This window comes from Macaca fascicularis, chromosome 3 (genome assembly GCF_037993035.2).
Source record: "Macaca fascicularis isolate 582-1 chromosome 3, T2T-MFA8v1.1".
NCBI classification, from domain to species: Eukaryota; Metazoa; Chordata; class Mammalia; order Primates; family Cercopithecidae; genus Macaca; species Macaca fascicularis.
This window is the reverse complement of record NC_088377.1, coordinates 12,702,622-12,730,268: the sequence shown is the minus strand read 5'-3', so window position 1 is coordinate 12,730,268 and position 27,647 is coordinate 12,702,622. Positions and strand designations below refer to the sequence as shown.

The 27,647-nt window shown below is 43.8% G+C and overlaps 1 protein-coding gene and 1 long non-coding RNA gene across 8 annotated transcripts in view; both read left to right on the top strand.

Moving 5' to 3' along the window:
• LOC135970014 (uncharacterized) overlaps positions 1–15,535 on the top strand; it is a 45,249-nt gene extending 29,714 nt beyond the window's left edge. For all 3 annotated transcript variants that reach the window (XR_010585389.1, XR_012432032.1, XR_012432031.1), the window contains exon 2: positions 5,909–15,535. This is a non-coding gene — a long non-coding RNA (uncharacterized lncRNA). The remainder of the gene's footprint in view (positions 1–5,908) is intronic.
• Positions 1–27,647, top strand: part of KCNE2 (potassium voltage-gated channel subfamily E regulatory subunit 2) — a 298,859-nt gene that overhangs the window by 137,609 nt on the left and 133,603 nt on the right. The gene's annotated exons all lie outside the window — the stretch shown is intronic.

Below are 27,647 nucleotides of genomic sequence, written 5' to 3'. Positions count from 1 at the left end.
TTATTGAATACTGTACCGAAAGTGAAAAACAGAACGGTCGTATGGGTATACTCAAAGCATTTTATCTACCGATTGTGTATTGCTTTCACACCATTGTAAGTTAAGGACCAGCTGTATAATTTTACATTTTTCTGGTAGCCATATTTTAAAAGTTCTTAAAAAGCAAGTGAAATTATTTTAAATAATGTTTTATTTAACCAAATATACCTAACATATTATAATTTCAACATGTAATCAATTGAAATTTTTAATGAAAAACTTTTCTGTTTTATTAAATCTTCAAAATTTAGTGTGCATTCTGTGCTTATAACACATCTCAGTTTAGACTAATTACATTTTAGGTGTTCAGTTTTCACATTTGGCTAGTGGCTACTGTATTGAACAGCTCAATTCTAGAACATTGTCCTTTTTATCCATATATTTGAAAATTTATTTTTATTATATTGAAAAAAGTAATTCTGTATAATTTATTTAATTTCCATAATTTCTCTGGTTGTTTGAATTTATTTAATCTCATTTTTTATATTGACTTTCTTCCTTTTTCTTGATTTTGTTACCCAGAAGTTTATATATTGCATTGTTATTTTGTTTTTCAATGAAACAGCTGTTGTATTATTTATCAGTTAGTTCTATAGTCTTCGTTTTATAATTTTTTTTTTTTTTTTTAGTTTAATTCTGTTGCCTAGGCTGGAGTCTAGTGACGTGATCTCACTGCAACCTCTGCCTCCCCAGTTCAAGCAATTCCTGTGCCTCAGCCTCCAAGTAGCTGGGACTACAGGTACATGCCACCATACCCGACTAATTTTTTGTATTTTTTTAAGTAAAAATGGGGTTTTGCTATGTTAGCCCGGCTGCTCACAAACTCCTGGCCTCAAGTGATCCACCTGCCTTGGCCTCCCGAAGTACTGGGATTACAGGCGTGAGCCACCATGCCCGTTCTGTTTTATAATCATCCTATTCTAACTTTGTCACAGTTAACTTATTCATTCAGCCATCCTATCCTTCAGTTAATGTGGTTGCTTTTTTATGACTTATTTATTATGTTGTTTCATTCACTTTTTACATTTTTTAATGCTTATTAATACAGTTATATAAGGCTCTGCGTTTTCACCAAGTACTGCTTTAGCTGTATTGCTATAGGTACTGATGGCAGTATCTTCCTTATTACCACCTTCTGTTATTTTGTATTAATGTTTGCAATTTTTTCTTTGACTCAACAGTTGTTTAAAAGAGTATTTAAAATTATCCACATAGTAATGGCTTTTTGTTTTTTTAATTTTTGATGTTATTTCTACATTGTCATTAAAAAGTTTTTTGTTCTATTTTTGTTTTTCGAAAATTTTGAGGTTTTGTGGTCACTTGACAAGATGGTCTCTGTTTTTTTTTTTTTTCTCATTTATTATGTAACTTAGTTCTCTTTCAACCTTGGTAATATTTTCACACGTGCCTTGTTCAGCTTTAGTGTCTGTCTCTCTTTACCTATGGTATTCTGTAGTTTCCTATGATGTATTTCGGCATGTAGTTATTTGAACTACCCTTCTTAGGTTTTGTTATATTTTTTTAAACTGAGGGTTCATATCTTACTTCAATATTCAAGAGTTTCTCAGTCATTAACTCTTTGAATATTGCCCAATTCCTTCTTTTCTTATTGGACCTTCTCTTAGACATACGTTGTTTCTTCTCATTTAAATGTTCATGTTTCCTCTCTCTCATATTTTCCATGTCTTTGTTTTTTGAGGCATGTTGGGTAATTTTGTCTAACCTTCCAGTTTCCTTTTTTGTTGTTGTTGGAGAGAGTCTTGCTTAGTTGCCCAAGCTGGAGTGCAGTGGCCTAATCTCAGTTCACTGCAACCTCCACTTCCCAGGTTCAAGTGATTCTTGTGTCTCAGCCTCCCTAATAGCTGGAATTACAGGCACGCACCACCACGACTGGCTAATTTTTGTATTTTTAGTAGAGATGGGGTTTCACCATATTGGCTAGGCTGGTCTCAAACTCTTGACTTCAAGCAATCCTCTTGCTTCAGCCTCCCAAAGTGCTGAGATTACAGGCATGAACCACTGCACCCAGCCATCTTCCAGTTTCCTGATACTGTCCTTATTTATGGCAGATATCCTATTCAGTACATCAGTTGCACTTTCCTATAGAAAATATATATGTTTTCTGTCTCAGACTTCTGTTTGGTCCTTTGACAATATGCCTGTTTTATTTTCATTCTGTTCATGTTTCTCCCTTTATCTGTTTAAACATATTAAAAATCTTCCTTTATTTATTTAAACATATTAAATTTCTTCCTTTATCTAAACATATTAAAACATGTTAAATTTAAACATACTGTCCTGTTATCTTTGGTTCTTGACATGCAATTATTCCTATTTATTGGATCTGTGGATTTTCCCTCATGGTGATTCATTTCCTCAAGCAGTTTGTTAGTTCTGCTTATCTTTAGTGTGGCTCATATTTTTATGGTAAGCCCCTGTTCCCTGGGTTTGGGGATCCCCTCTACAGAATAGGTTTGCATTTTTCTCTAACATGGTCCTTGTGGATTTCTTGAGTTCTGAACTACTTTTTACATTGATTTGTGGCCTGAGGCTATCGTGCTAGGCAGGTAGTAGTAAGTCACTATCCCAACAGTGCTGGCCTGGATTCCAATTTCTAGTATCTCTTTTTCTTCCCCAAGTTCCAAGCTTCCTTTTGACTTATCATCCTGGTGAGAATTTTTCTTATCCGTGTTTCTTATTTTAAGTTAGAAGCAGCAGTTTATGAAACCTAAAATCCTATGAATTTTAGCTCTTTGGCACAGCTCTTCCTGTGCGCACACTAGATTCTGCCCAGGCTCATTTCTCATGTGGGCATTAAATCTGCACCTCCCAGCCTATGTCAAGTCCTGCTTTTCCATACGTCCCTCATCTTGAGCTCCTATTATCACTTTCACTTTTCACGCCTTGGAGGCTATGAATATATTTTTTTCTTGTTAAGTTTTATCCAGAATTTTAATGTGTGAAATAGGATTGAGGGATTTACCAACATAATGTCCAGACATCCATAAGTAAGATTTGAAGAGAAAATTATTTTTTTACAATAAATTAAATATGACTCTATTATTGAGTAAAAATTTGAAATTTGCCTTAATTCTTAAGATAGTCTGAACACTAAAGAAATTTTGTTTGCGACAGAGGTTTGGGCCAGTTGCCTTCATCCCTTGAGGCTACATGTTTGTTCTATTTTGTCATAGGGGGTACTTCTGTGGAAAAGTTTGAGAGGCCTTGCCCCGAGGTGACCTTGACTGCTAGGATGGAAGTCATTCCGTGGGCAAGTCCCCTGACACGTAAATTATCCACTTGCTGGCTCAGTGGGCTATAGCTAGTGTTTTGCCTAGGCCTGGGCTAAAACGTCAGGCAGCAGATTTTTAAAAATTATTGTTACTCATGCCAAAAAGCTAAAACACTACAAAAGGCTGTAAAGTGGAAAGAAAAAGAGCCCTAACCAGCCTCCCTAGCGTCCCCCTCCTAGTCCCATAAGTCCTCACTGCTAACAGCTTCTCACAAACCTTTCCAGAAATGTTATATTTGTAGATACGGATTTCTTCTTTTTTTAAAAAAAACCAAATGAAATCATAGTATACATGTTCTGCAGATTTAAAAAAAATTCATCAATGCATTTTGGATATTTTTCCATACCAGCACATGTAGCTTTCCCTCGTGTTCTCAGCAGCTGTAGTGGATTTCCTGTACATTCATAGATGTAGGGTTTCTTTCCCATATGTGTGCTATTTATGACAACAATTTCGGGAGCATACTTGTGCAGACATCTTTTCGTTAAGTGTGTGAGCAGATTTGTAGGTTAAATGCTGGACCAAAGGTATGCACCTTTCAGCTTTTGATGGACAAGTTTGGAGTGCTTTCCAAAAAAGCTGCAGCAATTTGTATTCCCAGAAACGGTAGAAGACCCGCCCAGTGAGCAGGACTAAGGAGCCTCCAGATTTGTCCTTTCTGCCTGCCTGGCATTCCCAAAGCATGCAGGGATATTGCTGTCTGACACCCTTCCTCCCAAAGCTGCACTGGCTGTCAAGAACGAAAATCTGATTATCGATATCAAGATCAGATGCTGCTTGATTTTGAGGAATATGGTTGCTTGAGTGGTGTTGGTATTCCAAATGGAGACCAGGCATGGGCCAGAGGCTGGCTGGGGGGCATAGGGGACAGTGGATGAAAAAACAATCTATTCATGGATTCACCGAACTCTTTATTTCTTAACACATATTGTTGTTTTTTGATAAGTAAGACATTTTCAGTGTTAAAAAGGGGGGAAATATGAAAACACACAAAGTAGTTAATAAAGCTACTGATATGTGAGTAATTAAATAATGCTAATTAAATAAAACTACTTTGTATGTGGGATAACTGACACCCCAGTTAATACAAATAATTCCAGTGCTGAGACAAACACTATGTTCAAGTCATTTCCCTGAGCCACTTCCCAGCTCTCCTAATTCCCCAGCTACCCAGCGCCTCTCTAGGACCTCCCAGACCTCCTTATGGTTCAGAAACTAATAGGTCAACACCCAGTACAGCAAAACATGGCCTTTTGTTTTTTTATTCTGGGTGCATATGCGTATGTGTACACCCTACACATAGGAATGACAGAGTCTTTAACAGCTGGTTCAGCATGGACACCGACCAAGCAGGTGGACAGGAGTCTGGGAGGCTGGCTTTTGCTGTACTAGGTATTGCCCCATTAGGTTCTAGACCATGGGAAGGTCTGGGAAGTCCTGGGTGGTGGGGGAGTTAGGAGGGCTGGGGAGTGGCTTGGGAAGTGACTATCATTTATTATGAAATGTTTTTAATATTTTATTTTTTTGAGACGGAGTTTCACTCTTGTTGCCCAGGCTGGAGTGCAATGGTGCGATCTCAGCTCATCACAACCTCTGCCTCCTGGATTCAAGCAATTTTCCTGCCTCAGCCTCCCAAGTCACCGGGTTCACAGGCATGCACCACCACTCCTGGCTAATTTTGTATTTTTAGTAGAGATGGGGTTTCTCCATGTTGGTCAGGCTGGTCTCAAACTCCCGACCTCAGGTGATCTGCCCACCTTGGCCTTCCCAAAGTGCTGGGATTACAGGCATGAGCCACTGCACCTAGCCCTGTTTTTAATATTTTAGCACCCTCTGTGTCCATACTGGTGCATACAGGCAGCTCTAAGTGTGCATTCCAGTTTGTGGATTTTTAAATATAATTAAAAGCATATATTGCACCAACTATTTGCTGCTTACAAGAGATATGCTTTAATGATAAGCATGCAGACAGTTTGGAAGTAAAGATAGGAAGATGCACCATACAAATAGTTACCAAAATGTATACTGATCTTAATGATTTGTAACTCTCTTTTAACTTAACATTGTCCCTATGGTAAAACATTCTTCTGTGTTGTTGCGTATTATGTTATGGAATGCATGTATCATCATTCATTTAGCTAATTAAAATATTATTAGATGTTTTAGTAATTTCTAGCATTTTATTTTTTTCTTTATTTTGAGATGGAGTCTCACTCTGTCACCCAGGCTGGAGTACAGTGGTGCGATCTTGGCTTACTGCAACCTCTGCCTCCTGGGTTCAAGTGATTCTCCTGCCTCAGCCTCCTGAGTGGCTGGGATTACAAACGCCTACCACCATGACCGGTTAGTTTTTGTATTTTTAGTAGAGACAGGGTTTCACTATATTGGCCAGGCTGGTCTCAAACTCCTGACCTCAGGGAATCCACCTGCCTCGGCCTCCCAAAGTGCTGGGATTACAGGCACGAGTCACCGCACCTGCCCTAATTTCTAACTTTTTAATATAAAAAAATAACACTAGGTTGAATAATTTTGAGTGTATGGTACCACCTCAGGTAATTCTCCATTTCTTTCCTCAGGATACATTTTTGGCTCTGGAACCACGATTTTAAAGGTGATGTACATTTTTAAGTCTTTTTGCTCTATTTTGCTAAATTGACCTCTAGAAAGGTTGCATGGATTTCTAGTGCCATTAGCAGCGCATAACAGTCCCAGTGCCACCTCCCATCTCTGTGTGGCATTCATCACTATTTTATGATGAAGCAAATAAGTGAACAAAGCAGAAAAAGAAAAAAGAAAAAATGCATCTATTTTTTAAGCTTTCCTTTTTTTGTTACTCACGAGTGGTAGCATTTTAATGTTTTTTATGTGCTATGAGTTGTATACACTTTATATGTGTGTTCATATTTTAGAGATTGGTCTGTAAGAGTTCATGATAAAATAAGGATATCAAACCTCTGTCATAAATGTTGCAAATATTCTCCTCAGTTTTTTGGCCATTTCTTGATAGTTCTTTTTGAAAAAGGTATATGACATACAGTCAAGTTTTATCTTTTTACTTCTCACCTGTGAGTCAGCTACAAGTTCGGAGTTGCCTTTTACTAGGGGGAGGATGCCCTCAAGTCCTAAGAGGCTTAGAAATACTGGGGGAGTCTCTTTGTCCAACCCATTAGAAAAGTCTGTTAATGGACAGCAGAGATTTTGTAGAATCCGAATGAGATAGGGACTCTGGGTACAGCTTCCTTTACTGCTGCCTGGATTGTTTCTAAAGCTTCTTGCTATTGGATCCCCCTCAAATGTGGCCACTTGCCTAGTGATTTAGGATAGAGGCTGAATTGAAGCAGTGTGAAGCATACTGTTTTCCAGTTTCAAGGAAGCCACTGTGATATGGAGCCTCCTTTTTGTTGTTGGTGACTTCAGGGCAAGCAGACTGTCTTTTCATAGCCTATAGCATGTCTCTTTAGATCTAAATGTCACTTTGGATATTGGGAGCTTGGATTTTGTCCTCCCTCAAAGCCCATCCATCTGTAGTCAGTAGTACTTGAGTGGCTCAGAATGCAAAGCCACTTGTTTTCTTGGGGGAGATCATTAATGAAATGCTTAGAATTCACACCGTGGTCTTGATACCAGATGGAGAATGAAGCCCACACCAAAAGCAGAGATGGAAACAACTGGATCATTGATGACATTCTTAAACCACTTATTCAACTGTCTCCAAAACTCCCCTACAGAGCATTTGTATTATATAAGAGAATGCATTCTATTATTGATGATGCTGGTTCAAGCAGGGGTTTCTGTTATTTGTAGCCAAAGCTTCCCAGTGGGTGGAGTAGCAATATTGCCAAAGCCCCATGAGGCCCCATGGCTTCTTTGTACGCCCCAGAGCAGAATCTAAAATGCACAGATCCATTGCTCTTTTGCAGATCTTCGAGCTGAAGTGTCCTTGTGGCCCTCCTGTCGTGAGCCAGTCCTTTCTCCTCAGCTGAAGTTTCCCCTTCCTTTCAGCTCTCACTCTTCTGAGAAAAACCAGAAGAACCTCCCGCCCTGCACTCATCCCCCCTTCAGCCTCTTGTTTGTGGGGAAGCACGACTCGCTGCTGTGGAGTAAAGGGAAGGCTCACCCGTGTGGGGGAGTGAAGAGGCAGTTGACTCACTACTTGGGAGGCAAAGAGTATTTCCAGCCAGAGAAGATTCGGAGAAGACTGGTCACGTGGAGTGTGCTTGGCTTACAGTGTCTCCCTGTCTGGGAACTTTAAGTGGCCTGGGATACTGCTTTTGGGGGCTACTGAGAAGCTCAGAAATAATGGGCTTTGGAATCATTTAATAGCTACTTCACCTTGATGGTGGTATCTCTTTCCTTCTCTCTGCTCTGTCATGCTTGGTATTGGCCCCATCCTTGTAGCTGGCTTCAAGATGACAGCATCAGCTCGAAAAATAACATCCTGAGGAGTGAAGGACACTCTTCCTGTGGCTTCTTCTCAGAAGAGAAGACATTGCCAGCCCTCACTGTACCCCCACTGCAGGTTCTATTCACATGGTAATGGCCATCACTGTGCCTTAGGCTTATCTTGAGAAAATCACTGGCTACTGGGAATAGAGGAATGGAGGGCACTTTCAGGCTGTTCCCTGAGGCCCTGCCCTGGGCACACAGCTGCATGAGAGTGGAGCAGATATCTGAACAAAATGGGGGTTCTTTGAGGAAGGAGGATGGTGATAATGGATACCATGACAATCAAAGGCACCATCTGTAAATACCATTTGTGGAGTTTCACCATGTTCCAGGACTATAATATTTCTAACACCCCCTCAACCTCAGCAGTGAAGTCATATTGTTATCTGGTTTTACAGAGGAATAGACTGTGCTCAAAGGTCAAGATCTTTTGATATTATTAAACGAAACTTTTTCTAAAATACTGTGGTAATAGAGTTTGCCAGTGGGCAGCCCAGGAATAGAACTTCCTGGGTGGTGCAGGGACTTCAGCCAAGTGCAGTGTGAGACTTGTCCCCTGCACCTTTCATTGAGCTCCTCAGGTACTGGTTCCCCACTGGATGCTCCTTGGCTCTCACCATAGAAAAATCACAATCAGCAAAGCCAGGCCTGTTCCTAATATGAGAAGGCTTGCCAGGCACCAGGTGGACTTACATTGGAGGACAAGGTCAGGCACAAACCTTTTTCACATGTCTTCCCGCCCCCACCCCAGCCCACTTGGGGCCACCCAAAAAATGATGCCCTGGAGCGTTGGCATGCCATTAAAAGTGAAGAAATGCTTAATCAAATCACGCCACTTGAAGTGAGTTGAGCTGGAATGAAAAAATTGTGCAGCGCTGCCCGCAATGGAAATTTACCAGGCCAAAGTGGACACCAAATACTCCCAGGTTGTTTTGAAATAGATACGGTTGTGTTCTGTAAAGTTCTGAGATCCGTTTCCAAATATTTGAAAATCTTTCCATTAACTAGGATTGCTTTAGGAGAACACACACACACACACACACACCTCCCCCACCCCAAAGGCTTATACTGCGTGCATGGAAGAAACAGAAAACTCTAGACACCCCAAATATCTCTTGAAATTGGCAGAGATCCATGAATCCCCTCTGTTGTCCATTGAGACAGCTCTCATTTTTTAAAGTTTATTTGCGTATTCCCCCCTCAAAAATGTCATGACTAACTTTCCATTCATTATCAAAATATTCTTTTGCCACTAATTTCCCTTCTTGGTTAAAATAAACAAAACAGAGTGAATGCTGTTGGCATTGCATCTAGGATGCACTCAGCTGTAAACAAGAGAACATTTTCTTAACAGATCTTGAAAAGTCCTCCCGTGAGAATTTCCTGTGCAGTCTGTCTCTGTTTCTTAACTCCACTTGGCATGGAGGGCAGAGACTCAGCGGCGGCAGGAAAGTGGAGGCTGCCGCAGGCTTGCCAGGGTCCAACGTCTCATCCCCCATGGCCAGGCCCCTGCAATGTACCCGTGGAGTTGTCACATGACGTGGACACCGGGACTGGCCACCATGTGACCTCGGGTGGCCATTTAACATCTTTGGACCTCAGTTTCCTCAGCCATAAAATGAAGCCATTGGATCTGATGACCTCTAAGCTCCGTCCTGTACCAAAACTCTAGGACTCAAATCTAGCAATGTCTAACTAAAACCAAAAAAATGTGGAGAAGATACTTGAAAAAAAAATCTTAAATTTTAGGATTTGTGAATATGCAGTGAAGGGCTCCATGGGGGAGAGAAACATTTCATTTTTAAAAGGTAGAACACAAGAAAAGTAGGGCAGAAAACCAGCTTGTCCAAAGCTTCCTTTCCAACAACACAAACAAGAGCTTGTGACCCCCCAGAATATACCCTGTAAGTGGAGGAGCAGACAGGGCGTGCAAAGCAGGCCTCCTCCACTTCCCGGAGCTGGGGGAGCAGAGTTCCTGGCTCTTTAACTCCTTCTAATCCACAGCCTGATTTGTGTGGCTGCTGCGGGCACTCTGGCACGTGGGGCAGGCCAACAGTCGTTTTTGCAGAAGTTCCCCAGGCCTCCTAGAGAAATGAGGAGAGGTCTGAGGTCTGAGGGTGGGAGTGAGGATGACTCTCAGTGCAAAGAGAGGGCCAAAGGTGTCTGTCTCGGGAGAAACTCACCTGAAAGTGACAAGACGCTGAGTCCTCCCTTGATTAATACGGCCACTGAAAGAGGGGGCACTACCCAGTGTTTCTCAGGGAGCCTCAGGGGTGGTCTCCTGAGGACGCATCCTCCCTGGAAGGATGTGAAGCAGGAAGAAGAAATGCCAGTGACAAAGGTGTGACCCTTCAAGGTTGGCCACAAAGAGACCATCATCTCTGCTGGGGAGACTACCCTGTCTGGAATACTCTCGGGAGGCAGCAGCAGCCCTGTGGCCGAACTTCCTGGAGACCCCTGATGTCATGTAAAGGCCCAAAGTGGGATGGGGAGTGCAGCCACAGCAGTGCGTCCCAACTGCACAGGACCTGGTCAACCCTGGGAATTTGGAAATGGGAAGGGACCTGAGAGGATGGAGGCATGGATTTCTATATTAGTACCAGGAAGAGCCTGGGAGTCAATAACACTGGGAGCTCTCGTAGTCACCCCCTAAATCAGATTGGCTTAGGGAGCTGAAGATGACATTGGCAACACTCTTAACAGCCGCTCCTCAAACATGGCTCCCAGTTCAGGTCAGGAGACCAAGGCTTGGCGGCTGCACCAGTTTCAAGAGGAATGAGATAAACAAGGATGAGACAGTGGTTTCTTCCATACGTCTACATTCATTTCACTTAAAAGACTGTTCTCTATTCTGAGAGGATGTCTTCCCCAATTGTGGCATTAAAAGTGTCCTTTTATGAAATAATGGCAACAGGTGTTAGGTTTAGAAAAAAGGTTTTTATTTGACAAAAGAAATTGGTAAATTTTGCTGAGCCCTATGGCCGATTCTTGTAGTTTTCTCTCCATATTGGCTTTCCCCTTTTTTATTCTAAGAGGAGTTTAAAGGGGTATGTGACCATCCAAAATAAATCTTACAGTTCCCAGGTGTCCCTTGGAGCTCAGTGTGTCCATTTGCCCAAGTTCTGGCCAATGAGATGTTGGCAGAAGTGATGTATACAACTTCTGGGGTGTGTCCTCAAAGGGCAAGGGTCTGTCTGTTCCCTGCCACTTTTCCTCTTCCCAAAGGCTGTAATACAGACGTAGTGGTGAGTTATCTTGACGGTGCAGATGAATGCAATATCCCAGGGGCGGCAGAGCAGCAAGACGTGGGGAGCCTAGGGTCCACTATCAGCCCAGGATGCTTATGGAATGGGAGAGGGAAATAGCCATTGATATTTCATGTCTTTGGAGAGAAAATGAGTCTGCACTTACATGATATTTGCAGAAATAGAGACAGTTGGGATCAACCAGGAATAGAGAGTAGAGGGCGACAAGAACAGTGCCTAGCATGGAGCCTCAAAACCTCCACCATATAATAGTTATAGCTTGGAGGAAGAACCCATAAAGAGACCGAGGAGTGAAGCCAGAGAAACAGGAAGAGAAAACGGTGTGAAGAAGCCAAGGGGAGAAAGTATTTGAGAAATAAGGGAGTGGTCAACCCATTTCTGTGATGCTGAGAGGCCCAGTAAGATGAGGCCCCAAATGTAGCCATTCTGTTTTAAACAGAGATGATTGGAGACTTGGAGACCTTATTAAGAATTGTTTCCTAAAAGTGGTGTAGTGAAAGTCTATGGGAATGGGGTCTGGGGTCAGTGGGAGGTGAGGGAGACACAGGGAGGCCGCAAAGGCAAGAGTAAGAGAGGCTGGGTGCAGTGTCTAATGCCTGTAATGCCAACACATTCTCCCAATGGGTGGGTGGATCACTTGAGCCTAGGAATTCGAGACTAGCCTGGGCAACACGGTGAGACCCCGTCTCTATCAAAGATTCAAAAAACAAAAATTAGCCAGGCTTGGTGGCATGCACCTGTAATCTCAGATACTTGGGAACCTCAGGCGTGAGGATCATCTGAGCCCAGGAGGTTGAAGTTGCAGTAAGCTGTGATCGCACAATTGTACTCCCACCTGGGCAATAGTGCAAGACCCTGCCAAAAAAAGACAGTGAGAGAGGATAGGAGCTGGAGGAAGAGGGGGGTCTTCTGGTCTCTCCTTCCCTTCTCTCCCCTCTCTCTTTTCTTTTTCTTTTCCCTTTCCTTTTTCAAAGATTGCAGCTACGGGGATTTTTATCTATTTATTTATTTTTTTGAGATGGAGTCTTGCTCTGTTGCCCAGGTGGAGAGCAATGGCCCGATCTCAGCTCACTGCAACCTCCGTCTCCCGGGTTCAAGTGATTCTCCTGCCTCAGCCTCCCAAGTAGCTGGGATTACAGGCATGCACCACCATGCGAGGCTAATTTTTGTATTTTCAGTAAGAGATGGGTTTTTCCCATATTGGCCAGGCTGGTCTTGAACTCCTGACCTCAGGTGATCCGCCCGCCTCAGCCTTCTAAAGTACTGGGATTACAGGCATGAGCCACTGTGCCCGGCTGCAGCTAGGGGGTTTAAATGCTGATGGAGGAGATGGAAGGAACAAGCTAGAGAGGAACTGGTAGCACCAGGCCCTCGAGAAGGCAAGAGGCACAGGGTGCAGAGGGCATCTGTGAAGGAGCTGGCCCTGTCAGCAGGAGGAGGGAGAGTTGGGTGCAAACTCGGGGACATCCGTGTGTAGATTTGGTGGGACAGTTGGTTCTCTTTTCTCAGTACAGTAGAAGACAAGGTTATTTGCTGAATGCGAAGGAAGGAAGGAGTGGTTTTAGGCATGGTGAGATTGGAGAAGGTTTGAAGGATAAATTGTGCAAAGTAAGAGCCTGTATTGACCGAAGGAGCCCTTTGTGGCTCCGATGACCAGGCAGTCCTGAGGGCATAGCCAAGACGGGTGGCTGTGCAGTTCTGGGATGTCCCTCCAGTGGCGATCTGCTGGCCGATAGCAGGTGTAGAGAAGGTGGATGCTGATGTTCACCCAAGACTGGAATTTTGCTAGATAGGTGAGAGGTAAGGACAGAGAGGAAGGGAATGTCTAGTACAGACGGTCTTGACTTACAATGGTTCCACTTATGAGGTTTTGACTTTGCAATGGTGCAAAAGTGATACACATTCAGTAGAAACTGTACTTCTAGTCCCCATACAGCTATTCTGTTTTTCACTTTCAGTGCAGTATTCAATAAATTACAAGATACCCATCACTTTGTTATAAAATAGGTGTTGTGTGACATGATGTTGCCTGACTATAGGCTAATGTGTTTTGCGTACATTGAAGGTAGGCTCAGCTAACCTAGGATGTTTAGCCGGTTAGCTGTATTAAATGCATTTTTGACTTACGATATCATCAACTTAGGATGGGCTTATCAGAATGTAACCCCACCGTAAGTCGAACAGCATCTGTATTTGGAGGAGAGTAATTGAAAGATTGGACCGTTGAATGTAAGCAGGATAAAATGGAAGGTGAAGCAAGTAAAAGTAGTAGATAAGGAATATCTGGGGGATGGTCACTGGACTGAAGGCTCAGTGGGCATGGGAGAGAGGTTAGGACAGGATCTGTGGTCAGAGAGTGGGGAACTTGGGTTTGAGATTTAGGAGTGAAGGAGCTCTGAGTCTTGGCCAGATCCCAGCAGTGAGCATGGGAGTGGGTGCTAAGGTGGAAGAAGGGAGGTGGTCACTGATCACGGGGGTACAAGGGGCTGAAGGGCCAGGACTTTGGCTGGGCCTTACACAGGGATGCTGAGGCCCAGCATCCTTGAATGGGGTTGGAGAAAGTTGTGAATCATTTGCTAAATATTGGTTAGATGAGGAAAGGTGCTAAGGGAAGTCCAGAAATGTCCTAGACAAGGGCAGTGAAAATCCAGGATTGACCCTAGACCTGGTTGAGCAGATAATTTGCAGGACTGGAATTTCCAGACCACACAGAGAAAAAGTCTGGAAGAGACTCTATGGAGCCAGGAATACAGGAGCCCAACTTCTGGTTCCAAAAGTTTCCATTTGAGAGGGCTGCGACAGATGCAGTATCTCTTGGTCAGCCTGGGGCAGCTCGGTCTCCTCAGCATCTCCTTGTGAGCTTTTAAAATGCACATTCCAGGACCTTACCCAGGCTAATTAAATCTGAAGGTTTAGGGCAAGTACCTGGGCACAGGGCTGTTCCATGGCCTTGGACCTGGGCAGTGGAACTCAGACGGGCCCTGTGCTTGTTTTAATGCTCTGCTGCTGCCATCTTGGAAATCCTTAATGTTTGTTGAATAAGAGACTCTGCATATTCATCTTGTACTTGGCTTTAGAAATTAGGTAGCCAGCCCTGTCTGGGCAGGAGTATCTTTTTAAACATTTCCTCAGGGGATTCTGATGTGAACCAGGGCTGGGAATCACTAAGTTAAGCCAAGAGTTGGAGGGAACATTTGGTGAGATGGCTGAGATGCAAAGGTAGAGAGTTCATGATCATGGAGCAAGAATGTGGAGAGCAACATGGGAGGCAGGCGGGAGAGAGGGATGGCAGATTGAGTCAGGAGGAAGATGGCAGAGGGTGGGATGGCAGAGGATGGATGGGTATGGAATTCCCACTCTAGGTTTCCACTTGGTTCCTTGGAGAAGGATGAGTGCTTGGGCATAAGAGAAGTCTGCTACAGCCTGAAAGGAAGACCCAGTGGTGGGGTGTGGAGCTGGAGACCCTTTGCCTTGAGGTCTTCTGGGGAGTGCATGCATGCAAAGGTGGGCTGGGGCGATGGATAGGAGAGCAGGGCCTTTGCAGGGCTGGGCATGAGTATGAGCAGCCTGGGCACATGGCTTTGGGCTGGTTGTTCTGCATATAGGGGTTGTGTGGTTGGGAGGGTCTCCAGGTCTCCTTGGAGCTGACTCATGATGTTTTGGCTGGAGGACAAGAACTGGGAGCGGCCATTACATAGCTGGGGCATAGAGCAATGTCAGCCTCAAGTGTGGGTAACTTGGAATACTCAGGGAATCTTATCAGGGTTGTGGCATGTCCATGGGAATCCTATTTTTCCCTGGGAGTCCAAGAGGAAGTGAGTGGTACAGAGGAAGCCAGGATAGGGCTCTGAGAAGAGGAGACTCCCCAGAGAAGCGAGCCATAAACACAGGCACCACAGGGTCATGTATTCATGAAATGTTGGTTGTTTTTCTAAACTATGAGAGATAAGAGGCAGTGAAATCTTCCCTCTGCTTAAGCCCTTTAGTGTAAATATTTCTTTCAAAATCAACCCAGATGGGACTGGGCCTGGAGAAGCAACCAGGTGCACAGTCGTGTTGCTCCACCTCTGTGAGCTGCCTGATCCAGGTCCCGCCATGAAGGGACAAGGCTGGACCAGGTGCCTCTGAGACCCCCGAGGCTCCTCCAAGAAGGATGCCTCCGTAAGAGCAGAGGAGAAGCTTCCCGAGGGAAATTTCATCTCCTGAGCTTGTAGCTTGTAGGTTGGTCAGGAGAGCAGTAAGCACCATTGTCGCTCTCCCAAACTCAGACCTAGCTGAGCAGCAGGAGAGGGTGGCGAAGGATGTCTTCTCCAGGACACCATGCAAAATCAAAGCTAGGAGCAGCTATCCCTCTCCTCCACCCCGACCCTGGATGCTTAAAGTCTTGCACTTCAAGGTTCCTCTCTTGCTGAGACTTGCCAGAGCCTGTGAGGCTGCACTTGCTAGAAGAATGTCCACTCACTCCTCACCAACCTTCATACACATTAAAAAGTCACCTTCACTTATTCATTTCCAACATCTGAGCTCCCTTTCACTGCAACCGGCAGGGGACGCCATTCTGGTGCGTTCTTTTCCTGGTAGAAATCTTTGTGCCCTTGCAAAGTTGAGAAGTAGCTCCTTCCTCCTCCCCTGAGTGCATGGGTCCATACAGCTATGTCACGCACCTGTTCACGAGGCACATTCGTCTCCAGCTCTGGGCTGCTCCATGTCACCTGGCATATCGGTTGGCTCTCCCAGCACCTTCTGTAAATGTCAGCGTTGGTTCCTCTGCCTCAGAAGTTTTTTCTCAGACCTCATGATCACATCACTTCATCCCTGGAGGCATTTTCTTGTCTAGAATGCCTCCACAGTATCTGTCTCTGGCTGAAGATCAGATATAAGGAGATATAAGGAGATATAAGGACTCCAGCACCCCCTGTTTTTGGTTGGCTAGTGTCACTTATCTATCTGCAGCCCACGCCCTAAATCAGTGGTCTACAAACCTATCTCACTATGTGACACATTTAGTAAAATGGGGGGCAGGGCTGGGCACAGTGGCTCACGCCTGTAATCCTAGCACTTTGGGAGGTTGAGGTGGGCGGATCACAAGGTCAGGAAATCGAGACCATCCTGGCTAACATGGTGAAACCCTGTCTCTACTAAAAATACAAAAAATTAGCTGGGCGTGGTGGTGGGTACTTGTAGTCCCAGCTACTTGGGAGGCTGAGGCAAGAGAATGGCATGAACCTGGGAGGCGGAGCTTGCAGCCAGCCGAGATCGCACCACTGCACTGCAGCCTGGGTGACAGAGTGAGACTCCACCTCAAAAAAATGTTAGGGGGCACATAGGTTTACTTATCAACTATATATTATGTAAATCATAAGACATACATACAATTGAAACTAAAAGGATGAACAAGATGAAATAAACAATATTTTGAGTGTCATTAATTGTGACAGCTTTGTATTACCATTCGTTAGTACCTGAAGGCATAATATAATTTAGATTTAAGGCTCATTGTTAACGATAAAGGTTATGGGGCCTGGCTCATGCCTGTAATCCCAGCACTTTGGGAGGCCAAGGTGGGCGGATAACGAGGTCAGGGGATCGAGACCATCCTGGCTAACACCGTGAAACCCCGTCTCTCCTAAAAATACAAAAAGTGAGCCAGGTGTAGTGGCGGGCGCCTGAAGTCCCAGCTACTCGGGAGGCTGAGGCAGGAGAATGGCGTGAACCGGGGAGGCGGAGCTTACAGTGAGCCCAGATTGCACCACTGCACTCCAGCCTGGGTGACAGAGCGAGACTCCATCTCAAAACAAACAAACAAACAAACAAAACACAAAAAGCAATAAGGGTTATAGACACGCATTTGAAGTAGTCTTCTTGTGAATTTCTGTCTTCTTTTGACTGGCTTCTTGTCAGATCTGAACAGCTCCATACATTTTTATTTATTTATTTATTTGAGATAGGGTCTGGCTCTGTCACCCAGGCTGGAATGCAGTGGCACAATCACAGCTCACTGCAGCCTCAACCTGGGCTCAAGCGATCCTCCCACCTCAGCCTCCTCAGTAGCTGGGACCACAGGTGTGTGCCACCATGCCTGACTAATTTTTATTTTTATTTTTGTAGAGACAGGGTCTCACCGTGTTACCCAGGCTGGTCTCAAACTTCTGGGCCCAAACGATACCCCCACCTCGGCCTCCCAAACTGCCTTGTATGGCCTCAGAGAAGCTTCCCCTGTCTCAGGGTGAGGAGAGAAGTCAGCACTGCCTTTTCTTTTTGCTTTCTGTGGTGGCCAGGTCAGTATAGTCCCCAATCAACTTTTAAAATAGTAATCTACTAAATCTACCCATTCATTGCAAGAGAATTGATTACATTACTATGAGATGGTCTGATCTATAAATCCACTTACCTGCCTGCAGGTAGATTGCTGTGGCCACTCTGACCAGGAGGGGGCTTGTCTGTCCCTCTGGGTGTGGCTGTTCTACTCCCTAAGAGGCTTCAAGTCCTGCATGTGAGGGACTAAGTGAGAGGCCCCACAAGCACCTTTATATAAAATATAGTATATTAGCTTGCAAGGACTGGTCTGTCAAAGTACCACAAACTGGGTGGTGTAAACAACAGAAACATAGTCTCTCCTACTTCTGGAGACCAGAAGTCTGAGATCATGGGTGTCCACTGCGGGGGTTCCTCCTGAGGCTGGGAGGGAGGATCTGTTCCAGGTCCCACTCCCCAGCTTCTGGGGGTTGCTGGCAATCTATGGTACTTGTGCACATGGCTCCCCCACCTCTGCCTTCATCTTCCATGGTCTAGCTCTGTGTGTGTGTGCCCATGTGTGTGGTCCAAATTTCTCCTTTTTGTAAGGACATCAGTTATGTTGAATTAGGTCTCACCCTACCGATCTCATTTGATCATCTCTGTAAAGACTTTATCTCCAAATTAGGTCACACTCTGAGGTACTGGGGGTTGGGATTCCATCATATGCTTTTTAGGGGAACGACATTCAACCTATCACACTCTGTGAAGCTCACTTTTTTCTACTTTCTAGATAAAATAAACAGAAATAGAGGTTCTAATGGCTTCCTTTAGCATCCCCACAGAGAGTGGTCTGTTGCTTCCATGGGGTGTATGTACTTTCCTGTGGAGGCCACTGCCTCATCAGTTCTGGCCTTCCTCCTCTCCTTGTGATCACTCACCCCTAGTTCTCACTGGGAGCGGGGGATGTGGGGTGTTGATACCGTTTGGCTGTGTCCCCACCCAAATCTCATCTCGAATTGTAATCCCCATAATCCCCACGAGTCAAGGGAAGGACCTGGTGGGGGGTAATTGGACCTTGGGGGTGGATCCCCCATGCTATTCTTGTGATAGTGAATGAGTTCTTACGAGATCTGGTGGTGTTAAGTGTTTCGCAGTTCCTCCTTCACATGCTGTCTCTTGCCTGCCACTTGGTAGACATGCCTGCTTCCCCTTCGACATGATTGTAAGTTTCCTGAGGCCTCCCCAGCCATGCAGAACTGTGAATCAATTAAACCTCTTTCCTTTATAAATTACTCAGTCTTGGGTATTCATTTATAGCAGTGTGAAAATGGACTAATACAGGTGTGGAGTAGACCAGGCCTGTAGGAACTCCACCTGAGTTCTTCAGAAGATTGATTTCATGGGAAACTTCTGGTGTTAGGATAGCCAAGTGAGCCACTGGCTAGCCTCCTCTCTGTCTTATCCCTTGCTCTGAGAAGTATAGTATTATTTCTGAGACCCTCAGAAATAATACTAAAGTTGTGTGTACCACACAACATTTTTTTCCAGACAGGGTCTCACTCTATCACCCAGGCTGGTGCAGTGGTGTGATGATCATGGCTCACCTGCAGCCTCAACCTCCAGGGCTCAGGTGAGCCTCCCACCTCAGCCTTTCAAGTAGCTGGGACTACAGGTGCACACCACCCTGCCTGGCTAATTTTTGAATTTTCTGTAGAAACAGGGTTTCTTCATGTTGCCCAGGCTTGTCTTGAACTCCTGGGCTCAAGTGATCCACCTGTCTTGTCCTTCCAAAGTAATGGGATTACAGACATGAACCACCATGCCCAGCTCAAGACATAGTTTTAAGTGAACACATAACTGTAAACAAGAAGGGGAAAAAAGGTTTTGCAATTCTTCAAAAAGTTAGCCATGAAATTATCATATTCCACTGATATTGGAATATGAAAATTATCATATTCCAGCTGAAATTATCATATTCAGCTATTCCACTCCTAGGTATATACCCCACATAATTGAAAATGTATTCAAATAAGAAATTGTATATGAATATTCATAACAGCAGTATTCACAATAGCCAAAACGTGAAACAATCCAAATGTCCACCAGTGGAAGGATAAGCAGCATGTGGGATAATCCATATAGTGGAATATTATTCAGCCATAACAAGGCATTAGATACAGATACATGCTACAACATGGATGAACCTTGAAATCATTATGCTAAGTGAGGGAAGCCAGACACAAAAGGTCACGTGTTGTATGATTTCATTATATGAAACATTCGGAAGAGCTCAATCCAGAGACAGAAAGTCAATTTGTGATTGCCAGGGGCTGGGAGGAGGGGAGAATGGGGATTGACTGCTTGATGGGACAGTTTTCTTTCGGGGTACCAAAGATGTTTTGGAACTAGATAGAGGTGGTAGTTGTGCAACATTGTGAATGAACTAAATGCCACTGAATTGGACACTTTAAAATGGCTAATTTTAAGTTGCATAAATTTTACCTGCATTTAAAATATAAAGCAAGAAGGAGAAGTCTTGGAGAATCAGAGACATGGACTCTATAACCAAGAATGGCTTCATATGTGATGGGACTCAATCTCCAAGTTGGTGCCATCTAGTGTAACAAAAGCCCTACAATCAGCCTGGGCAGCCTCCACCAACCTGGTCATGTGAAAATTCTAGCAACGACATGGATTTTAAAACAAAAACAAAAACAAATGGCTTGATGTTGTCTGCTGTTCAGAGCTCCAGGACAATGTCAACATATTAATAACCACAATTTACAAGACCCCTTCCTGTCTTTTCTGTCTCACTTCCAACCTTCAAATCTTGTATTTTAAGTTCCTCCTGTTTTCTCTGGAATGCAGTTAATTGACTTGGAATGACTATAATCTCCGGTAGAGAATAACATGCTTACTGGGTCAATAGCTCTTTCTCAAAAGAGCTTCACAAAGCAGATTATGTGTGAATTCAGAGAATGCTCTTTGGTGCCAAGCTGTGTTGGATTTGAAATGTCCTGTCAAGTTTCAGATTCACAGCTTGACATTTATATGGTTATTTATGTCACTTATTAACTGTGGTGTGTTTGTGGCAATCTAGTTATGATTGCCCTCCTAGCTTGTGAATAGCAAGAAGAGATTGCTTTGTGACAAGAGGTCACCCTGCGATGTTCTGTTGAACACAACTTGGGGAGGATGGGGATCGAAAGCACTGATGGCTTTGTCATGTATTCTTTTTGCTCTGTGATGTTCTAGAAGCTTTTGCCCCAAGAACACTGGTTGCCAGGTATTCTGCTGCTCTGGGTCCAGGAAGAGGCAGGAAGAAGCTTCTGAAGCTGCTTCAGGTGCATGGTCTTGAACAGCCTTTGTTTCTAGGAGATGCGGAGGCACTCAGAGAAAAGCCCAGGATTTCTTTAAAGTGGTTTGGAGATTTGGCCTGAGTAGGGGATTGTGGAGAGCCAATATTCTGCTTTTGGAGAAATTTGTCTTAATTTTTTGACATTCTGGCATTAAAAACAAAGATATTAAACTGTGATTTTTAGCTTTTGCCTGAAGTGCAGGGGTAATGCTTTGTGCTGGTGGGTGCGTCCTCTCTAATGCAGACCTGGAATGAAATGAACTCACATTCCAAGGCTTCTGGTTATAATGTTTGGCCTCCCTCCACCTTCCCCACCCTGTGGAGCTTTACGGTGAAATGGGTTGTGAATGGCAGACTTGGTAGGATGAGGGAGAGGCTGGGGAAACAGAAGAGAAGAGCTTTGGGTTCAGCTCAGAACCAAATCTACTGGGTTCCTCCAGTTTCAGATGAGGTTCTTAAGAGGGCACTCCATCCTAACACTTCCAGAAGAACCAGAAAAAGTTTTTAAAAGCCTATCTGGGCCAGGCATGGTGGCTCATACCTGTAATCCCAGCATTTTGGGAGGCTGAAGCAGGCGGATCATGAGGTCAGGAGATTGAGACCATCCTGTCAAACATGGTGAAACCCCATCTCTACTAAAAATCCAAAAAGTTAGCCGGGTATGGTGGCAGGTGCCTGTAGTCCCAGCTACTCGGGAGGCTGAGGCAGGAGAATTGTTTGAACTCAGGAGGTGGAGGTTGCAGTGAGCCAAGATTGTGCCACTGCACTTCAGCCTGGGCAACACAGCAAGACTCTGTCTCAATTAAAAAAAAAAAAGCCTATCTGTGCTCCTATCAAACTACTAATGACATTCTTCACAGAATATGAAAAAACAATTTAAGAATTCATTTGAAACCAAAAAAGAAAATAGCCAAGGGAATCCTAAGCAAAAAGAACAAAGCTGGATGCATCATGTTACCCAACTTCAAATTATATTACAAGGCTATAGTAACCTAAACAGCATGGTACTGGTACAAAAACAGACACATAGACCAATGGAACAGAACAGAGACCCCAGAAATAAGGCCACACATCCACAACAATCTAATCTTTGACAAAGTTGACAAAAACAAGCAATGAAGACTCCCTATTCAATAAATGGTACTGAGAGAACCGGCTAATCATATGCAGAAGGTTGAAACTGGATCCCTTCCTTACACCATATACAAAAATTGACTCAAGATGGATTAAAGACTTAACTGTAAAAACCTAAAACTATAAAAGCCCTAGAAGATAATCTAAGAAATATCATTCTGGACATAGAAACTGGCAAAGATTTCATGACAAAGACACCAAAAGCAATTGCAACAAAAACAAAAATTGACAAACAGGACCCAATTAAATTTAATAGCTTCTGCACAGCAAAAAAAGCTATCAACAGAATAAACAGACAACCTACAGACTGGGAGAAAATATTTGCAAACTATGCATCTGACAAAAGTCTAATAGCCAGCATCTATATGGAACTTAGACAAATTTACAAGCAAAAAACAAACAGCCCTATTAAACAGTGGGAAAATAACACGAACAAACACTTTTCAAAAGAAGAGATACATGCGGTCCACAAGCATATGAGAGAGAGCTCAATGTCGCTGATCATTAGAGAAATGCGAATCAAAACCATAATGAGATACCATCTCGCACCAGTAGAATGGCTACTATTAAAAAGTCAGAAAATAACAGATGCTGGTGAGGTTGTGGAGAAAAGAAAATGCTTATACAGTGCTGTTGGGAGTGTAAATTAGTTCAACCACTGTGGAAAGTGGTGTGGTGGTTCTTCAAAGAACCTGAAACCAGAATTACCATTTGACTGGCCATCCCATTACTGGGTATATACCCGAAGGAACGTAAATCATTCTATCATAAAGACACGTGCATGTGTATGTTCATTGCAGCACTATTCACAATAGCAAAGACATGGAATCAACCTAAATGCCCATCAATGGTAGACTGGATAAAGAAAATGTGGTACATATACACCATGGAATATTACACAGCCATAAAAAGAATGAGACCATGTCCTTTGCAGCAACATGGATGGAGCTAGAGGCCATTATCCTCAGCAAACTAATGCAGGAACAGAAAACCCAGTACTGCACGTTCTCACCTATATGTGGGAGGTAAACAGTGAGAACACGTGGACACAAAGAGGGGAACAATAGACACTGGGGCCTACTTGAGGGTGGAGGGTGGGAGGAGGGAGAGGATCAGAAAAAATATCCATTGGGTACCATGCTTATTACCTGAGTGATGAAATAATCTCTCCACCAACCCCTGTGACACACAGTTTGCCTATGTAACAAAACTGCACATGTACCCCTGAACCAAAAATAAAAGTTATGATTAAGCTAAAAATAAAGAATAAGCCTGTCTGAAAAGAAATACCACATTGAGCTGCAAGACACTCAGTAAAAGGATGATCCCCAACCCTCGCCCTCGCTGCTGGTTGGGAATGGATTGTCTCACACCCATCTGATTACACCCTGGTGACACTGTCCTCCTCTTGACCCTCAGGACTTCAGAATCACTCAGTGTTTTGGGGCAGAGAAACTTATTCACATTTTACCACCTTCTTGGAAAGTGACCTATACTGCTGGTTTCCACTTTTAGAAAATCTAATTGAGGGCTGATTGACCCTTTCCCTTCCCCAAACTATCTTCAGCTCTTGCTTTGCTTAAGTTAGAATGCCATTTTCCACAGACCTGTTGCTTTGCAACTGGGTGAGAATTTTGGCCCAGGCTACTTGAATCAGTGACTACGTATCTATCCCGAGTCTCTGAGACTCCACTGGCATTCTGTCAGGCAGAGGAGTTTCTTAAGGGAAAACAGATGAGAAAAAGTTAAGTGAAGACCCACACAAATATGTCAAATTGACTTTTTTTTTATCAGCCGGTAGCTCATGCCTGTAATCCCAGCACTTTGGGAGGCCAAGATGGGCAGATCACAAGGTCAGGAGTTCAAGACCAGCCTGACCAACATGGTGAAACCCCATCTCTACTAAAGATACAAAAATTAGCCAGGTGTGGTGGTGTTTACCTGTAATCCCAGCTACTGGGGAGGCTGAGGCAGGAGACTCATTTGAACCCTGGAGGCGGAGGTTGCAGTGAGCCGAGATCGCACCACTGCATTCCAGCCTGGGCAACAGGGCGAGATTCCGTCTCAGGGGAAAAAAAAAAAAAGAAAAAAAATTCTATTTCAGAGTCTCATTCTGTCGCCCAGGTTGCAGTGCAGTGGCATGATCTCAGCTTATTGCAAACTTTGCCCCACTGGGTTCAAGCGATTCTCGTGTCTCAGCCTCCTGAGTAACTGGGATTACAGGCATGAGCCTCTGCACTCGGCTGACTTTTGGCAAAGATAAAAAAGCTCCTCAGAGAAGGAAAGATGGCCTTTTCAACAATCATGCTGGAGCAATTTATACCCCTCTGCAAAAAAATGGATCTTGACCTAAATCTCACACATTAGACAAAAATTAACTCCAAATATATCATGAACTTAAGTTTAAAATATAAAATTTTAGGGAACTATAAGAGGAAGTTATGGGGATGTAGTGATCGATGACATGTTCCTAGACTTGATACCAAAAGCATGATCCATAAAAGAAAAAATTGATAAATTTTACCTCCTTAAAATTCAAAAAAATTTAAAAACATTTGCTCTGAGAACGATCCCATGAAGAGAATGAAAAGACAAACTATCTCCTGAGAAAAAATATTTGCAAACCACATATGTTAGTCTGTTTTGCATAGCTATAAAGGAATACCTAAGGCTGGGTAATTCGTAAAGAAAAGAGATTTACTTTGGCTCATGGTTCTGCAGACTGTACAAGAAGCACGGTGCTGGCATTTGCTTCTGAGAGGCCTCAGGAAGCTTCCAATCATGGCAGAAGGCAAAGGGGGAGTAGGCGTGTCACATGGCAAGAGAAGGAGCAAGAGAGAGAGAGGAGGAGGTACTAGACTTTTTTAAACAATCAATGCTCACAGGAACCAATAGAATGAGAACTCATTCATTACTATGGGGAGGGCATCAAGTCATTTATGAGGGATCTGCTTCCAGGACCCAAACGATCCCACCAGGCCCCATCTTTAACTCTGGGGACCCCCTCCCTTCCCCTCCTCTCCCCTCCCCTCCCCTCCCCTCCCCTCCCCTCCCCTTTCCTTTCCTTTCCTTTTTTTTTTTTTTTTTTTTTTTTGAGAAAGAGTCTTGCTCTGCTACCCAGGCTGAAGTGCGGTGGTGCATTCTCAGCTCACTGCAATCTCTGCCTCCTGGGTTCAAGCAATTCTCCTGCCTCAGCCTTCCGAGTAGCTGGAATTACAGGTGTGTGCCACCACATCGAGCTAATTTTTTGTATTTTTTTTTTAGTAAAGACGGGGTTTCACCATGTTGACCAGGCTGGTCTCAAACTCCTAACCTCAAGTGATCCGCCTGCCTTGGCTTCCCAAAGTTTTTGTTGTGAAGCTCCCAATCCACCCTGGGAGCAAGTGGAAGAGAGCCCAGAAACAATGGGGTCTACAACTCTTCCTGTCTCACCTGGCCCAGTGGTTCTTAGCCCTGGCTACACATTAGAATCACTGGGGAAGCTTTGAAAAAGCTTACAGGCGTGAGCCGCCATGCCCCATCGATTACATTTCAACATAAGATTTGGAGGGGACAAACATCCAAACCATATCACTACATATTAGACAAAAGACTTGTATAGATTGTATAAAGAATTCTCAAGACTCAGCAGTGAAAAACCCCCAAAATCCAATTAGAAAATTGGGGAAAGACATGAACAAAACTTTTCGTTGAAGAGAATATGCAGAAGCACATGAAAAGGTACCCAACATCGTTAGCCATTAGGGAAATGCAAATTTAAACCACAATGAGATATCACTGCACACCTATCTGAATGGTTAGTGATAACATCTGGTGCAGGCAATGATATGGAGAAACTGGATCACTCACACCTTGCTGACAGGGATGTAAATGGTACAGTCCCTCTGGAATAGTTTGACAGTTTCTTACAGAACTAAACATGTGCTTGCCATATGACTCAGCATTTGCACCCGTGAACATTTATCCTAGAGAAATGAAACCCTACGTTTAACACAAAAACACAAAAACACCTTTACAAAAATATTCCAAGCAGCTCTACTTGTAAGAACCAGAACCCGGAAACAATCTCAATGTCCTGGGGTGAGTGAATAGTTAAACAGCCTGTGGTCCATCCATACTAGTGTCAATTTCTCCAGGGTGACATTGCACTATAGTTGTGCAAGAGGGTGCAGTTGTTGAGAGAAGCTGGGGGAAGGGGTCTTCCTGAACTATTTCCTACAACTGCATATGAATCTATAGTTATCTCAAATAAAAAGCTTTTTAAAAGTCAAGCAATTGTAGGCCGGGCACAGTGGCTCACGCCTGTAATCCCAGAACTCTGGGAGGCCAAAGCGGATGGATCACAAGGTCAGCAGTTTGAGACCAGCCTGGCCAACATGGTGAAACCTCGTCCCTACTAAAAATACATAAATTAGCCCGTTGTGGTGGTGGGCGCCTGTCATCCCAACTACTCTGGAGGCTGAGGCAGGAGAATCACTTGAACCTGGGAGGTGGAGGTTGCAGTGAGCCGAGATGGTGCCACTATACTTTAGCCTGGGTGACAGGGCAAGACTCCATCTCAAAAAAAAAAAAAAAAGTCAAGCAATTGTAGATACTGAGGGCAGCGACCCCAGCACTGGGCTTTTTAAGTCCCTGTGGTGCTGGGAGCTGAGGAAAATGGAACCTTTGGTTGAAAATGGAATTAATGAGAACACTACCTCTTACCACATGATCTAGCTATCGTGCTCTGTGGTATTTACATAAATAAACTGAAAACTTATGTCCATGCAAAAACCTGCACACAGTTTATAGCAGTTTTGTTCATAATAGCTGAGACTTGGAAGCAACCAAGATGCCCTTCAGCAGGGGAATGGATAAACAAACTATACATCCTGGCCATGAAATATGACTCAGTGCTAAAAAGAAATCAGCTACCAAACCGTACCGTGAAACGACATGGAAGAACCTGAAATGCATGGTGCCACGTGAAAGAAACCAATCTGAAAAGGCTATCTACAGTCATGCACTGTATAGCAATGTTTCGGTTGATGACCGACCGCATACATAATGGTGATCCCATAAGACTATAATACTATATATTTACTGTACCCTTTCTATGTTTAGATACACAAATCCCATGGTGTGACAATTGCGGGCAGTATTCCCTGCTGTAATATGTTGTACAGGTTTGGAGCCTAGGAGCGATAGGCTATGTACCATACAGCCTAGGTGTGGTATAGGTTATGCCTCTAGGTTTGTGTAAGTACACTGTATGATGTTCACACAACTACATCACCTAATGGCTGATTTCTCACAATGTTTGTCTGTCATTAATAAATGCATGACTCTCCTGTATGATTCCAACTATATGACATTCTGGATGAGGCAAAACTATGGGAACAGTAAAAAGATGAGTGGTTGCCAGAGGTTGGCTGGGAAAGGAGGGGTGAATAGGTGGAGCACAGAGGCTTTGTAGGGCAGTGGAACTACTTTGTATGACAGTACAATGGTGGATCCATGTCATGCATTTGTTCAAACCCTCAGAATGTACGACACCAAGAGGGAACCCTGATGTAAACCTGGACATTGGGTGATAGTGATGTGTTAGCGTAGCTTCACTGATTGTAGCAAATGTCCCACTCTGGTGTGGGATGTCTACAGTTGGGGAGTCTGTGCCTGTGTCGGGGCAGGGAATATATAGGAATTCTTGGCACCTTCCACTCAAGTTTGCTGTGAACCTAACACTGCCCTAAAAAAGAAAGTCCATTTGAAAATAATATTGATTGCTTCTCAGCCTTTTGGCTAAGATCAATTATAAAAATAATATTAGCAAACCTCCATTAATATTTTTCCACAGGTCAAGGTGCTTTTAAGAACATTTTCTCCTGTAAGCCT